Here is a 16322-nt window from a genome sequence, read left to right as displayed (position 1 = left end):
ACACACATCGTTATCAAAAACAAAGTTTCAGAACAAAATTATGAGAAGAGAAGCACCAATAGCTTTATGTCGAGAACGTTGCAGCCAGCAGAGAGAAATTACTCACAGCTCGACAAAGAGGCTTTGTCTATTATTTTTGGATTAAGGAAATTTAATCAATATATATTTGTGTGGTCGAAAGTTTATAATTTATATGAAATTAATTATAGAGAGGGAGGAAAACATCAAAATGCAGATAACCTTAGCTGATTACAGTTGGTTGTAAAAATAGGCGTACCGCAAAATTGAAATACTGTATTGCACAGATCCAGTATTATCGCACATTCTACAATGACTTGGTGGCAGATTCAGAGGAGATTTAGCTTTATGCCTCTCGAGTATATGAACTTTCCGTTAATGGTCAATGTTTGTTTTGGGAAAGTCGAATCGTGATTCCGAATAAACGTCGTAGATGAATGCTAGCAATGCTCCATGAAATACATCAAGGGATAATGACAATGAAATCAATTGCTCGTAGTCATTTCTGGCGGCCTGGCTTAAATAAGGAGATTAAAGACCTCGCGAAACGATGCGAAAAATGTTGTCAGCATAGCTAAAAACCACCAGATTACATCTAGATTACAAAATAACTCCGACCGAGATGTTAATGGGGAGAAAGATAAAGACATTGATGGATCATATAAACTCATAGCCAATAGAACGAAGCGTACCGGAGAAACTGGAAAGAAAATTTAGTATTGGTGATGAAATTTTGTATAGAAATTATGACATAGGCGAGAAGTGGCTACCAGGCACAGTCCGATCCACGGGTTTCAGATTTCATGAAATTATTGGAGGTGACAACATCCAGTCACGTCACATAGACAAACTTCGTACCACATACATTTTTCACGTCAAGTGATGCCATTGGACAACAACGAGTAGATATGTCTGACATTCTTCTTCTTTAAGTAGTCTTTGATTAAAGCAGATGACATTTTTATATGCTGTAATTAATATTATGTTTACTCAATAAACTAAATTAAATAAACGTATTAAATATGCTTTACTACGGCGGTGTTGTGGGAGAAGAAAAACCACATCAAATTGTTGTTGATTTTTTTAAGCGTCAATCATTTCTGCCAATTTATATCAAACTTTGTGAACAATGAATTTGAGAGAGTGTGAGGGGGCAAATTTTCAATGTTCAAGGTTGTTATGGAGGCGAGTGATGTTCGTGGCCTACATTGAAATAAAATCACATTTATGTAATCCGAAAAACATTTATTTAAAATTAAAATAACGTATTTTATTTGTTTTTTTTTTTCACAGGAACAATAGAAGGAAGATGCCTTCTAGTTCCTACCGATGTTCTTGCAGCTTCTACAGAAGTCGTTACTGGCAACCTTCAGTCTGTCATCATATTTTCCGATTAGACAGCGACCTGTCATGACGGACAGACTGACTGAGACGTCTGTTCTAACCAGTGACAGCAAAGCGGTAGACTTCTTCAAGCCTAGATTAGGCTACATAGTTTTGGAATGGTCATAACTCCCATCTATCATTCGTTGCTATTCGGGCCTGATCCTGAAAACTTGGCTTACATGTCGCTTGAAGCATACCCACAGATTCCAGTTTACCTGGAATGTGCAGGGTAGTTCCTGCAAAAATCTCCGCTTGATACACACTGCAGTGGTCGGGAAACATTTTCGATATGACCAGTTCTAGATCTTTGGACTACATCCCAAAGCCCACCTGTTGGTCTAGTTTGGAACCATCCGTATATAAATCTATGTAACTTCTATTACCAAGGATATCGTATTTCCAATCAGTTCTATCAGAAATAGTGGTACAGTAAACGCAAACTTGCCCATGAACATTCAACTAAGGAGCTGGGGCAAACTTCTCAAAAATCAATGAGTGCTGTCCGATTCAATATTAAGCTCAATGATAAGGCACCTTCTTTTTTATAGCCGAGTCCGAACGGGGTGCTGCAGAGCGACACCTCTTTGGGGAGAAGTTTTTACATGGAACTTCACAAATGTTGCCAGCATTAGGAGGGGATAATAATAAATAATCCACACCGCCTAGAACATCGGACATTGCATCAAGGCTAACACTGGGTTCGTATCTACTATATGACCAAAGCAAGGCTAAGGGACCTCAGTGGCAGTGGTTGCAGCAATTTGTCTAGCAACAATGTCCAGGGGCATTATATGTAGCATTAAATTCAGGACATCAGATGGTGTCATGCACAAACAAGCCTTCTGTGGTGCACAAACAAGCCATCCTTTGATCCGGTTTACTTTTGAACAGTAGGTGGACTTTTGAAACGCCGTCCACAAGACCACAAAACCATATATCATTATAGGTCTGACAACTGCAGTACATAACCCGCGCATGACGCGCGGTCTAAACCTCCAACTTTTGCCAATGGCTCACTTGCAGAAGTATAGGGCAAGAATCGCCTTTCTTTCCCTTTCCAAAATAATAGATTTGAAGTTCTATTTCATGTCCAGCGCAACATCCAGGTATTTTGCGTTTTCAGTAAATGGAACATTCTCTCTTACCAAGTAGACAGATGCCACTGTAGGCAACTTGTATCTCCTGCTGAAAAGAACTACTTCTGTCTTGCACGGATTTACGCCCACACCACTTTTGGTAGCCTACTTCGCCGTTGCACGTAGAGCTTCCTAAGTATATCTCTTAAAATGCTGGGAAACTTTCTCTTAATACCAATTGCCACATCATCAACATACGCGACCACTTTTACACCTTTTTCTGCCAGAGACAATAATATATTGTTAATGGCTATATTCCAAAGTAGAGCAGACAGTACACCTCCTTGAGGTGTTCCTCTGCTGACCCATCTTTTTAGACCAACAGGTTCTAAGCCATTACGGCAGGCATCTTTTAATAAGTAAGTTATTAATAAACATTCTTATGGTAGAGTTGATGCTGAGAAACTTCAACTCCTTTATGATTGATGTGGGTTTTACATTATTGAAAGCATCTTTAACGTCAAGAAATGCTTAAGCCAAGGAACCAGTTTTTCAGACACAGTTTGTAATTCAACCGGTGATACATCATCAGGGCCTGACGATTTAAATGAGTCGAAACTTCTTATCGCCCAAAGGATTTTGGCCTCAGATACAATTTCCATAATACCCTCCGACGAATGCATACCAGTGACAACCTCTTCTTGTCCGTTAGAGAATTTCCCGTTAAATGTGTATCAACGAGTAGTTCTAGTGTTTCCTCACTAGACATTTTCCATACATTCTCTGACATTCCTCTGACTTATACTACACCTTAATAGGTCTCGAGGACAGAATCTTCCTTTGCACAGACGGCTCAGATGTATCCTCCGCGCAGCTGCAAAATTCTACCCAGGATTTGCTCTGAGTTTTTCTCAGATCAGCCTTGTAGATGTCCCAATCTTGGCTCTTGTGGCTGTTGAAGAGTTTTCTGCAGTCCTTCCTTAGACCAACCAGCTCTGGGGTCCACCATTGCGGTCGCTATTTGCCCCTTGGTTTGGCACTAGGACATGTTGACACAAGCGAGTCATTCAGAGCCTTTTAATCCGCTTGACCACTATGTCTATATCCTCCGCAGTTTCCACTTCCTTTTCTGGTCTAAAAGGGATAGGCGTGAAGAATTTGTGCCGAAATTTATCCCAATCGTCCTTTCTTCAGTTTAGCTGAGAGACCGCTTCTGCAGTATTTTCTCCAAGGTTGGAACTAATATAACGATGATCAGAGAAGCTGTGGTTATCCATTACTTCCCGGTCACAAATTCTGGCGCTTATATCTTCCAATACAAAAGTAATATCTAGTACCTCCTGCCTGTTCCTGGTAATAAAGGTCGGTTTATCCACTTTATTACAAATCGCCAGATTGCAACTTAAAATATATTCGAGAAGCAGCTCACCCCTTTCGTTAACATCCGAACTTCCCCATATCTGGTGATGTGCATAAGCATCACTTCCTACAATGTGGCTCTTTTCCCCTGCAGAAGCGGCTTCAATCAGCAACATTATGCTTGAAGGCGGCTTCTCTGAATCGTGTGCCATTTATAGGGAAGCCAGCCAGTAATGAAACTTATTTATTGCAAGGCTGGCTACTACTGAATCTCTCTTAAGTGCTTAGCGACGGAAGAAGAAAAACATTTGGACTACTCATTGCAAGAATACAGGCTCTGTGTCTCCTATTCCCCGTACCCTTGAGTAATCCCGGAATTCTTAGTCCACGAGCCATTCCTCCACACATTCATGGTTCTTGGAGAAGAACCACGTCAAATCCCCTGCCATCAGAACGACCCTTAATGCCGCCGAAGCGGCCTTACAATGGTGGAGATTTATCTGCAGAAACCGGGCCATAGTCAGGATTTAGAGTTTCTACCACTGTTGCGTTAGCCTCGTCTTCTGAATCCGTCAGGAGATCATCCTCACAAGTTTCGTTAAATCTTATCATGATGATAAAGGCCTTCATCTTTCTTGACTAGATCCAGTACTGCGCCAGGCCTGATCTCACCAATCTTTTTTAGGGCGCAAAGACACATTCAATTAGCTTGTATCGCCCCCGTCGCCAGCCTGCATTGTCACAAACTGGAGGAGACCCAGGAAATTCCGCAAGAACATCCCCGAATCCAATTTAGGGAGTCTCTCTCCATAATAATGAGAGTTTTAGGATCATTCGCACCAAGCCTCTCAATAAACCTGGGAGCGATGCTTCTTCCATTATTCCAACCTCTTAAAGAGCGTGTTGTTTTGCCGGGGAAGGCCGATGGTCTAGGCAAATTATAGACATGCTAAGATAGAATAGATTCAGCCATGTCCTTTAGACTCGAACCAGGTGTCTTCGTCAAAAGCCCCTGCTGACCAGTCGTCTGTCGGATAGTGGAACCTGGAGCAGCCGCTCCACCAGTCGAGATTTCAGTAGCCTGATATTCCCGGGCTCTAAATCTGTCGCACCGCTGGAAACAGACGAAGATCGTCAACCGCCTAATGGAAAACACTATGATAGCTAACCTTGAGTGACTTAAAATGTTTTATCCAAAAAGAATGACCTATTACGAGTTAAAGAAAAATTCTTGTGGAGCGAAATAACAAAACGTCCGCTCCACTCAACGGTTCAAACAAAAGTCAAAACACAGCAAACTTTAATTAATATTTTTTAAAACAAAATTTCCGTCCGTGACGAAGAGAGCTTGAAAAGCCCACAAGACAAGCTGGGGAGAAACATGAATAGGCAAACAAAATAAAATCATAGTAAAACTATCTCTAGAGAATGGCTGAAAATATCCCTCAGACAAGTCGGACGGAAATCGGTACGAAGATTGTTCCGAAATTGTTAAGACGTGTCGGACATCCGACATTTGGCACACACAAGCAAGAAAATGGCGCAAACTAGTACCATATTCAAAATCAGAGTTACACTAATCACTAGATGTGAAAGATAGTGCACTCGATTTTTTGTTGTTGGCCAACTGCTTTTACCTGTTAAATTTGTCTTGGTGTTAGTGATGTTGCTCACATGTATTTTCTCAAGGTGGAGAAAAAAGATGCATAAATAATAAAAAATGTATCTAAACATGTAAAACCTGTTATTTGTATGAAGGAATGCAACGGCATATTATAAGAGCAGTCAAAAGGTGATCGTGTGAGAACAGTTAGATAGAGCATGATATCATAATTGCAGCAAAGGTGTTGAATATGGAAACAGTAGAGGAGAGTAGGAAAGGTAAAAGTTAACTGGATAAGACCAGATTTTACGAAATTCATACATTAAGGTATTAAAAAATACCAAACAAAAAATACTAAACCCACAAATTTTTGTTGCTTCTCATTTAATTAGGCACCAGTTATTTGTATGAATGTATGCAAGCGCATATTATGAGAGCAAATAATGAGAGTGAGAGAACAGTTAGATTGAGAGAGGGATTGAGCATGAAACCATAATTACTGCAAAGGTGTTGAATATGGAAGCAGTAGATGAGAATAGGATAGGTAAAAGTTAAATATGCTGGAGATAGAATATGCGTTACGACGGCGGAGTTGTGAAAGTAAAAAAAGCACATCAATTTGTTGTTTCTTCTTTTGAGCGTCAACCATTTGTGCCAGTCCATATCAAGGATGGGTTAGGTTTAAGTGGCAGTCTGCCATCAGTCTCACTTAGGCGTTTTCGCCCATTGTGATTCCAGAAGAACAGGAGAAGAAAGTTGACTTCTAGTTCCTACCGTTGAACCATCCAGATCGCTTTAAAAAGCCGCTAAATCAGACAGCTTCTCAAAAAATGAGAACCTATTAAAGTGTAACTCCATCGGACTGCCAATGCGGGACACACACATAGAAGGTGTTCTATAGTCTCTTCTTCTTCGACGCTCTCACAGCTTCTGCAAAAGGCGTTACTTACAACCCTCAGTCTGTCAGCATGTTTTCCGATTAGACAGTGACCTGGCATGACGGACATTATGACTGAGACGTCTGTTCTAGTCAATGACAGCAAAGCGGTAGACCTCTTCAAGTCTAGATTAGGCCACATAGTTTTGGAATGCTCACAGCCCCCTCTTTGTGGCCATCTATCATTCGTTGTCCTTCGGGACTGGTCCAGGTTACCTGGATTGTATAAGGTAGTTCCTAGTCCCGGCACCCAGAACAGGTAAATTTTGAACTGCGCAGTCATCACGTTGAGATATCTGCAACGGTCGAGCGCGGTTTTTGTGTTAAAAAATACGTTCTCCAGCGATTTAATGACTGCCTGGCTGTCTAAGATATTTTTGCCAATCGTCGTTATGACATTACATCTTTGCCACTACCTAATTTACCACTACCTCAATTGCAAGGATCTCCGCTTTATATACACTGCAGTGGTCGGGTACACCCCAAAGCCCATCTGATCGTCCAGTCTGGAACCACCCGAATAGATGTCTATGTAACTTCTATTACCAGGCATATCGTAGTTCCAATCGTTTCTATCACGGCTCAGGTAGGGTGTAATACACACTGCCTGGAACATCGGACATTGCATCAAGGACAACGTAGTGTCCGTAGTCGCCACATGATCAAAGAGAAAGTTCCCTTAGCCTGATGGCAGTGGTCGCAGCAATTGGTCTAGCAACAATGTCTAGCGGCAACACACGTTTTTCTTCCAGAGATAATTATATATTGTTCGTGGCTATATTCCAAAGTAGAGGAGACAGTACACATCCTTGAGGTGTTCCTCTGCTGACCCATCTTTTTAGATCCACAGATCCCAAGCCTGCCATAATGCATCTTTAAGTAAGTAAGGCATTAATAAACTTTCTTACCGTAGAGTTAATGCCCAGAAACTTCAACCCCTGCATGATTGACGTCGGTTTTACATTATTGAAAGCACCTTCAATGTCCAGAAATGCTACCATTGTATATTTCTTGACAGCGAGAAAACCCTCTATGTAGCCGACTAGGTGGTGAAGGGTTGTTTCAGTGAACTTGCCTTTACTATATGCATGCTTCTACCGAGACAGAGGCGATCTCCAGAGATCCTTGCCCTAAGATATTTTTATCAATCTCTCAAGAGTCTTCAACATAAAGGATAACAGACTAAAAAGACGCCTTCATATGGTAAGGTTTTCCTGCTTTCATATATACCATCCCACAGGTATATATGATATGCTGATACAAGCAGAGTATATCTCCATAACCAAGGAACAAGTCTATCAGACACTGCTTGTAATTCAACCGGTGATATATCATCAGGAGCCGGTGATTTAAAGGAGTCGAAACTTATTATCGCCCAAAGGATTTTCGGCTAGGACACAATTTCACAAATAACCTCCGACGAATGCATACCAGTGACAATTTCCCGGGATATTTGTATTAACGAGTAGTTCTAGTGTTTCTTCACTAGGCATTGTCTGTGTGGACTCTATCTGACTTCTGAATATACCCCCACTGTAATAGGTCTTGAGGACAGAATCTTCCTTAGCCTAGAGCCTCAGATGTATCATCCACGGAGCTGCAGAAATCGACCCAGGATTTGTTCTGAGTCTTTCTCAGCTCGCCCATATTTTTTCTTAGCTCAGCTTTATAGATGTCCCAAACATGTGGTGCTCTTATGGCTTTGGAGTTGAAGAGTCGTCGGCAGTCGCCGTTTGCCTCTTGGCTTGGCACCAGGACATGCTGACACAATGGAGTCATTCAGAGCCTTCGTGATCCGCTTGACCATTATGCCTATATCATCCGCAGTTTCCACTTCCTTTTCTGGTCTAGAAGGAATAAACGTTAAGATTTTGTGCCGAAATTTATCCCAATCGCGATCCATTTCATATCAAATTATGTGACATTCAATAGGTGAGAGTATGGAGGCCAAATGTTTAATGTTCGAGGGTGTTATGGAAGCGACTGATGTGACCTTAGTGTTGTTTAGCATTAACGTCAGATAATTGTTTCGGCTGCAAACTGTTACGTGTGCATTTGCATTTATTTTTTTTTAGATGCTCTTATGCTAAGTGTAGTGGCTGCTGCCATGACATAATTACCAGGTAGTGTACCGTAAACAGCTGAGTACAATTTTTTCTCGCAAAGTGCACTATCTGTCAACGAGTTTTGTTTGTGTGTGTGTTTTATAGTTAAGAAACATTACACACAATCAACGAAAAAAGGTGCGAACTAATTACATACACAAAATCAGAGTTGCACTAATCACTCATTTTGACAGATAGTGCACTGAATATTTTGTTGTTGGGCAACTGCCACTACCTGTAAATGAATATATCTTGGCTGCTGCGGGGAAGAACAACGACAACAGGGTTGTTTTATTTTACGAGGATTTTCTCGCTTATTTTGTTGGTAGAAAAATGTTTCTTATCGCCGCTTATTAATGACATAGCTGGTAAGTGTATAAAATAGAACATATAAAATAGAAAAAATAACTAAGAAGAAGAACGCAAAATATGTATTCAATGATTAAACGTTCTGTAATGCAAAAATTGCTAAAGATTTTAATAAAATCACATTTATGAACTCCAAGAAACGTTTATATAAAATTAAAATGATTTTTTGTTTTGTTGATATTTGACTATTTCGGATGGGTGTTAATGTTGGCCAAAGTTAAAATACAAACCATATATCGTTAAGAGCGTTTTATTTATCCATAAGCTAGCGAATCCGCTAAAATAGTAAATATTGGGTTGCCTAAAAAGTAATTGCGGATTTTTTAAAAAAAAGTAAATGCATTTTTAATAAAACTTAGAATGAACTTTAATCAAATATATAATTGCCATTTTGTTCGATAACCTTTTGCCATTTTCCTGGCAAATTTAGTATTCCACGCTCATAGAACTTCTGGCCTTTATCTGCAAAAAACTGAACCGAGTGCGATTTTATAGCCTCATCCTTACCGAAAGTTTTACCATTTAAGGAGTTCTGCAAAGATCGAAATAAATGGTAGTCTGATGGTGCAAGGTCAGGGCTATATGGTGGATGCATCAAAAGTTCCCAGCCAAGCTCACTCAGTTTTTGGCGAGTGACCAAATTTGTGTGCGGTCTAGCGTTGTCCTGGTGAAATATGACACCTTTACGATTGACCAATTCTGGTCGCTTCTCCTTGATGGCTGTATTCAATTTGTCCAATTGTTGACAGTAAACATCCGAATTAATCGTTTGGTTCCTTGGAAGCAGCTCAAAATATACCACACCCTTCCTATCCCACCAAACAGACAGCATAACCTTCTTTTGGTGGATATCAGCCTTTGAAGTGGTTTGAGCTGGTTCACCATGCTTGGACCATGATCGTTTTCGACTAACGTTGTTGTATGATTCGTTTTAAAAACGGATCGAATTCATTGCGTTTAAGATGCATATCACAAGCGTTGATTCGGTTTGTTAAATGAATTTCTTTCAATACATGTGGTACCCATATTAAAATTGACGCCAAACAAACAAATGTAAACAAAATTTCGCGCACTTTTTTACGCATGATGACTGAGGAGGGTTTTGAACCCGTCTGCTATGCAGACGATGCTATAATACTTTTAAGGGGAAAGGATCCGAACCAGTTATGCAGAAGGGCCGAAAGAGTCTTGCATATGGCATATGGCTGGGCTGGACCCAGAGGTCTTAGTGTTAACCCAGAGAAGGCTGAAAAATGCCTGTTCACGAGGAAGACGAAGGTGGATCAATTTAACGCATCACGTTTCCTTGGACAGGATACTGAATTAGAAGTGCCACCTTCAAGAGCGTACTGAGAAGGCTCACAGCACTATATAGGCGGGCCGTAGGCTTGAATCCAAGGATAGTCCACTCGCTCGACAGGAGCGTGATTAAACCAATACTTGCTTACGCTTCATTAGTTTGGTGGACAGCTATGGAGAAAAAGTACAACTTAAGTGGAGACACTATATCTGCACCCTCTTTTCAACCTTACCAAACCTACCCTACACCTTGACAGTATATCTTGGACGACTGGAACATATTTTTGAAATTCAAAACTTTCGGTACTAATTTTCTTAAAGATTGAGCTAAAGCTCTCAAAACTCGGGGATACAGTTACACCTTGACAGTATATGCTGACTCGACTTGAAGTATTTTGTGAAATTCGTACATTAAAGTGTAGAATCTAAAAAAAACCAGGGTAGAAAAGCACGTATGGATAATGGGAAAAGGTAGATTAGTTCTACTTTACGTACTATTACTTATATTCTTTGCGGATTGAGCTAGACCTCTGAAATTTGGTATACAAGTACAACTTGAAAATATGTATTAGGCGACTAAAAGTTTTTTTAAATTTTGTTTGTTTCTCTTTCGAGACGAGCTCAATGATCGGAGATTTGCTTTGAAAAGGAGAGCCAGAGATAGCAATACCCACCAACTACAATGGGAAGCATTTTGTCTTTGGGTAGAAGACTTTTTTTAAATTCGTATATTTAAGTTGTAATACGTACAAAATGGTATAACTCTCAAAATTGGGCTACAAGTACACCTTGACAGTAAATATTGAGTAACTAAATATTTTAATATTTTTCGTATAATTCGTACATTAAGTTTTAAAACATACTTTATGGTTTCTTTACAGATTGAGCAACAAATGTCCAAATTGGACACTTCATCTTTTTGAGAAAGGCATACCAAAGTCGTAAAAAATGTATTGTCGGTACTCTTTGGTGTACTTTACGGAATAGGATAGAATCTTGAAATTTTTTGTGCAGTTATGTAGACTTCATGAGTGTTAACATGGATTTTTGGTAGTATTGCATTAACGAGGGTGTACAAAAACCGGGTAGGACCGGCAAGCTAGTGAAAAATAATGAAGTAAATTCTCTATTTGTTTGCCTTTAAAGGCTGGTACTATGCATTTTTCGTGATTACTTTTTTTGGATAATAGATTTTAAGCATTAGGAATTATACTGAATTAAATGAAGAAGTTTTTACTTCAAAATCTTTTATCTGCAGTCATCGGTGCAGGTATTTTGGCATACTTTATTTAAATGTTTCGCTCCTTTTTGTATTAAAAATGTATGGTCATGTCATCAACATTTTGGAATAATGGTGTATGCACTGGCAAAATGCAAATTTGCCCAAACCATTCCATTAAGGGACAGGGGCAAACTTCTCACTTATCAATGAGTGCTATCCAATTTAAGCTCAATGATAGGGATCTTCCTTTTTATAGCCGCGTTCGAACTGCGTGCCTTTTAAGTTAGTGTGCAAAAAAGTATGCCCTTTGGTCACGCTAAACTTTTTACTGTTGGTCATATTTTCTATTTTTTTGCAATATATATAATTTATTCCAATTGTAAATAAACGCTGAAAAAATAATTTAAAAAAGTCTCCCATTTGTGAAGGAATAGGTCATGGATGTGGCTTAGTAGTGCTTTGCGGAAAATACATTTTCCTTTGGTGATAAATTTATTGGCGTGTCATTTATTTTACAGGAAGCAAAGCTCCTTGCCACGAGGGAAAATGTTTCTCTATTAAATTAAGACAAACGCACTTAGTTGGATCCGTCATTTTTAAGTCCAGATTGAAACATCCTAGAGATTGAAGGAGGGATTATGAAGGTTCAATGATAGAAATTTAAGCTTTGTGATAAATTATTCCAATAGATATTAGTAAGTCTTTGTTAAGCTCAATTCCAAACGGTTGTTAAAATTCACACACATTCTCGTAAGCTATAATTTCTATTCTAAAAAAATCGAACTTAAATTAAATACTAAGTTTTAACCGGTGAATGTAGTTCTGAAGACATATGTTTATATTAATTTCATTGAAATGTTGTTTTCATTTAAATATTTGGAGAAATTTCCCTCGAGTTTTATGTTTCAAGAAAAATTTTTCTTTGGAGAAAAATTTTTTTAGGTTTGTTTAAGATGAAAATTTTGTTATTGACAAAATTTCTTTCTTATTTTGATTTGATTTTACCATTATATATGAAAATAATATGACATTTTTTCAGAAAAAATTACAATTTTGTGGTTTTTTCTCTTAATTTTGAAGACTTTTCACTAAAAAGTGCCAGCAGCATTGTATATGTCCGACAAAAATATGTCATTAGATTGGCAAAAAATATGTTATGTCTTTATATTTTGAATGTGTAAATGTTAATACTGACAAGTATATTTAAAAAAGCTAAATGATATTTTCAGTAATTTATGTAAATACATGTGCATAACAAAGAAAAGTACAAGTTAATGTAATGAAGAAATTTATAATTACATTAAGCAAATTTTGGCATTCATAACAAGTTATGGTTGCGCTTCTTAATGTATATTTTTTACAAAATTTTTAGTTAAAGCTTTTACATATTTTAAGTAACTATTCAAATTGAAGAAATGTTATGAATTTTTCGCACATGCTTACTCAATTTGAGTATAGAGTAACCGTTTCTCGGAATATGTACCCATTACGAAAGTAGGCTCAAAATGGACTCCAAAGACCCAGCAACTGCGGTGGTGGCATCAGACCGTAGCATGTTGTCCTCCCCACTTATAGGTGTAGATGCCTTGGCACCTGTAGTCGAGTGAAATACTGCAAGCGCACAACTAGTCGTCAGACTAACAATTGAGGAAGAGACTGATAAACCAGAGGAATACGCAGTTCGTCCCCAGCCTTTAAGTAAAGGTGGTGTTTCCGATTCAGATTCAGACACCGCCAGTGTCAAGATGTGGACAGTAGAAGACCAAGAAAGCAATACGGGGTACGACGAAGGAGACAGAGTAATATGTTCCGGCTGGCGAAAGTGCAGGATGCTGGAAGGGATAGAACTGACATTCCCGGCACTTCCACTAGGCTTGCCAAAAGGTTGCGATTGGGGGTGATTTTATATGGCTGTCCTGGTTCCCGACTATTGGGAAAAATATGGGAAAATCCCGACTTTTGGAGTCTTTATAAATATTATGGCGCATTCTCAGTCATAGCTGTGCATTCAATTATGAATATTTTAAACAGTCAAGTAAGATTCATCTGTCCTTTCGTGTGTCTATTCGTCCGTCTTCCTGTTGGCTCTAAAGACTCTATTGGTTTCACAAATAATGCTATCTGATAACGAAGTTTAGAATGATAAGTTGTATAAGCTGCTTCTACATCAATGCGAAGTATGGGACACATGGGTTCAACCTTCGCTTTTGTCCCCATATAGACGGTTACCCCCTCAGAGCACAAAGAGTATATTTGTCTTCGTTTTCAGTATACATAGGTTCTGTCCATTAGCAACAGCCTTGCTTTTTGGAGGCTAAACCCCTTTGAATGGTAATAAAATAGGATATTCTTTGTCGAACACAAAGCATTTTTTAAAATTTTGGGGGGAGGGCTAAAACTTTTCTGAGTGTTGCTTAGCCTACCCATTTCTACGCTTATGGTGCTGTTTTAAATTTGAACATTCGAATATGGGTCTAGGACCTCTAAAGTATATATTCTTAATGGTAATGGTATATCAAGTGGATTTAGAAATGACTGTCCGTCTGTCCAATAGGAGTAACTTTAGGGGTAAGCTAAGCACTTGAAATTTTGCACGAATACCACTTCTTAGTGCAAATCGGGATAAACCGATATTCCTATCTCATTTCTTTTGCTATTATAATCCGATTTGGTTGAAATTTTAGACATGCTATGCTATGACCTTCATTCTGTTTGTAACTCCTCGAAATATTCGTCTAAGACAACATAAAGTATATATATTCTTGACCGTCATGACATTTTAAGTCGATCTAGCCATGTCCGTCCGTCTGTCTGTCGAATGCGCGCTAACTATCGAAGGAGTAAAGCTACCCGCTTCAAATTTTGCACAAATATTTCCTATTAGTGTAGGTTGGTTGGGATTGTAAATGGGCCATATCGGTTCATGTTTTGATATAGCTGCCATATAAACCGATCTGGGATCTTGAATTCTTGAGCCACTAGAGGATGCAATGCTTATCCGATTTGGCATAAGGTGTTTTGTTATAATTTCCAACAACTGTGCCAAATATGTTTCAAATCAGGCCATAACCTGATATAGCTCCCATATAAACAGACCTTGAATCTTGACTTCTTGAGTCTCAGGAGGGCCTCATTATTATACGATTTGGAATTTTGTATAACGGCTTCTGTACAGCGGATTCTTTTCTTTTATCCTTTGTTTATCCGCCAAGATGGAAAATCTTCTCTCAAAAATCCATATCCAAACTTAAACGTTAATGTCGTCACATGGGAGCAGAGACAAGGAGGAATGTTGAGGCTTTTGATGAAAACGCATTTTTCCCAGGATACGACGGGACTCACGAAGACACCGGAATTTTGGGATAATGACGTTGATTGAAGGCTTATCATTGCGGAATTTAAGGTAAAGGAAGCCTTACGGAATATTTCAGTCGTTACACTCTTTTCACACCGTGCCTAGAATTTGCATATACCCCAAAAGCCTGGCAGGGGGCAAGGGTGGTATATAAACCTAAGCCCGGCAACGCATGTTATGCGCCACCAAAGGCCTACAGGCCTATAAGCCTTACGTCCTTTCTACTCAAAACCATGGAACGTATTGTAGATACCATGATAAAGAGTAGGACATCCAGCGAACTGCTCATGTACAAACGACATGCCTATGTCAAGGGAAGGTCGGTGGAGACTGCCCTGCACGAGGTTGTCCATAACATAGGAGAATCCTTCGATGCCAAAACGTACACACTGGCAGTATGCATTGACATCGAGTGGGCTTTGAACAATGTACGGACCGACACACTGATCCAATCCTTAGACCAGTACCAGGTAGACCAGGTCCGTAGAGACTGGATAAACCATATGCTAAGGAACAGGTGGATTAATTGTGGGTCCATGACATGTTTTTCAAATGTTTTCCATGAAGAGACTTATAATTTTTTTCCAAGCGTCTTAAATCCTACAGCGTTTGAACTTACGAATATCAATGTATAAAATGTATCAGCCCTGCAATCCACTTACTTGCTCTTTTAATTTGCATGCGTCTGTACACAGATTCATACGTTATAACACGGTTTGATTTAAGAGCATGCAAAAATTTTGTTTTCTGTTATTTGGCTCTACATGAACGTGATTAGACCAGGTTCACAGAACTAGTTGTCTTGGCATAGGCGGAGCAATCAGGACCACGCCCTCTAGGGGACTGAAGACTATTCTTGGTATCCGACCCATAGACATACAGATTAAGTGTAAGGCAGCCATTGCGGCTATGAGACTTAAGGCGATGGGAGAATGGATTGAGGATATGAGCACGTCATACCATCTCGGTATAATCGAGGCGACGAAAGGATTAGATTGTAGAGGATGAGTAGAGGTTTCCGATCGCATACCTGAGATGACACTTAAGTTGGAGTGCAAGACTCAGTTGCCAGAGGTACAGTTTTCGATTGACGGAACTTTGGTATTGCTATCTGGGCGATCATGCTATACAGATGCATCAATGCTAGAGGACAGAGTGCGCCTGGGGGTCTACATTGGGAACTCGGGACCGAGATCTGCTTTCGACTGCCTGACCGTAATATGGTCCTGCAGGCAGAGATCAGGGCAATCACACAATGCGTAAGGTGGTGTGGTATTCACGCGAGGACGTCAACCAGGACGGTAAAGTCACGAACAGTCATGGAGTGTAACGCCTTCCCTGAAGATGGCAAAATCTGCATCGTTTGGTTGCCGGGCCTTAAAGGGGGAATGAAAGAGCAGACGATTTGGCACCGAAGGCCAGGGGACTGCCGTCAATAAACGAACGCTCTGTGGAACAGCGAAACAGCCGGTAGGATGTCGAAAACCCTATAGGGGGATCCAGATCGTGAGATGACGTGGCTATTACTGAAAGGAAGTAAGAAGGAGGTCAGTACAGCTACGGGTCACTTATGTAAAATCGGTACGGCAAGTT

General features: G+C 39.7%; 1 protein-coding gene across 2 annotated transcripts in view; it reads left to right on the top strand.

Moving 5' to 3' along the window:
* The window catches only part of LOC106083357 (uncharacterized), a 303300-nt gene that overhangs the window by 285974 nt on the left and 1004 nt on the right, over positions 1-16322 (top strand). The window lies entirely within an intron of this gene.

Source organism: Stomoxys calcitrans, chromosome 5 (assembly GCF_963082655.1).
Source record: "Stomoxys calcitrans chromosome 5, idStoCalc2.1, whole genome shotgun sequence".
NCBI classification, from domain to species: Eukaryota; Metazoa; Arthropoda; class Insecta; order Diptera; family Muscidae; genus Stomoxys; species Stomoxys calcitrans.
Note: the sequence above shows the minus strand (reverse complement) of the source record. Positions and strands in the feature narration are given on the sequence as shown.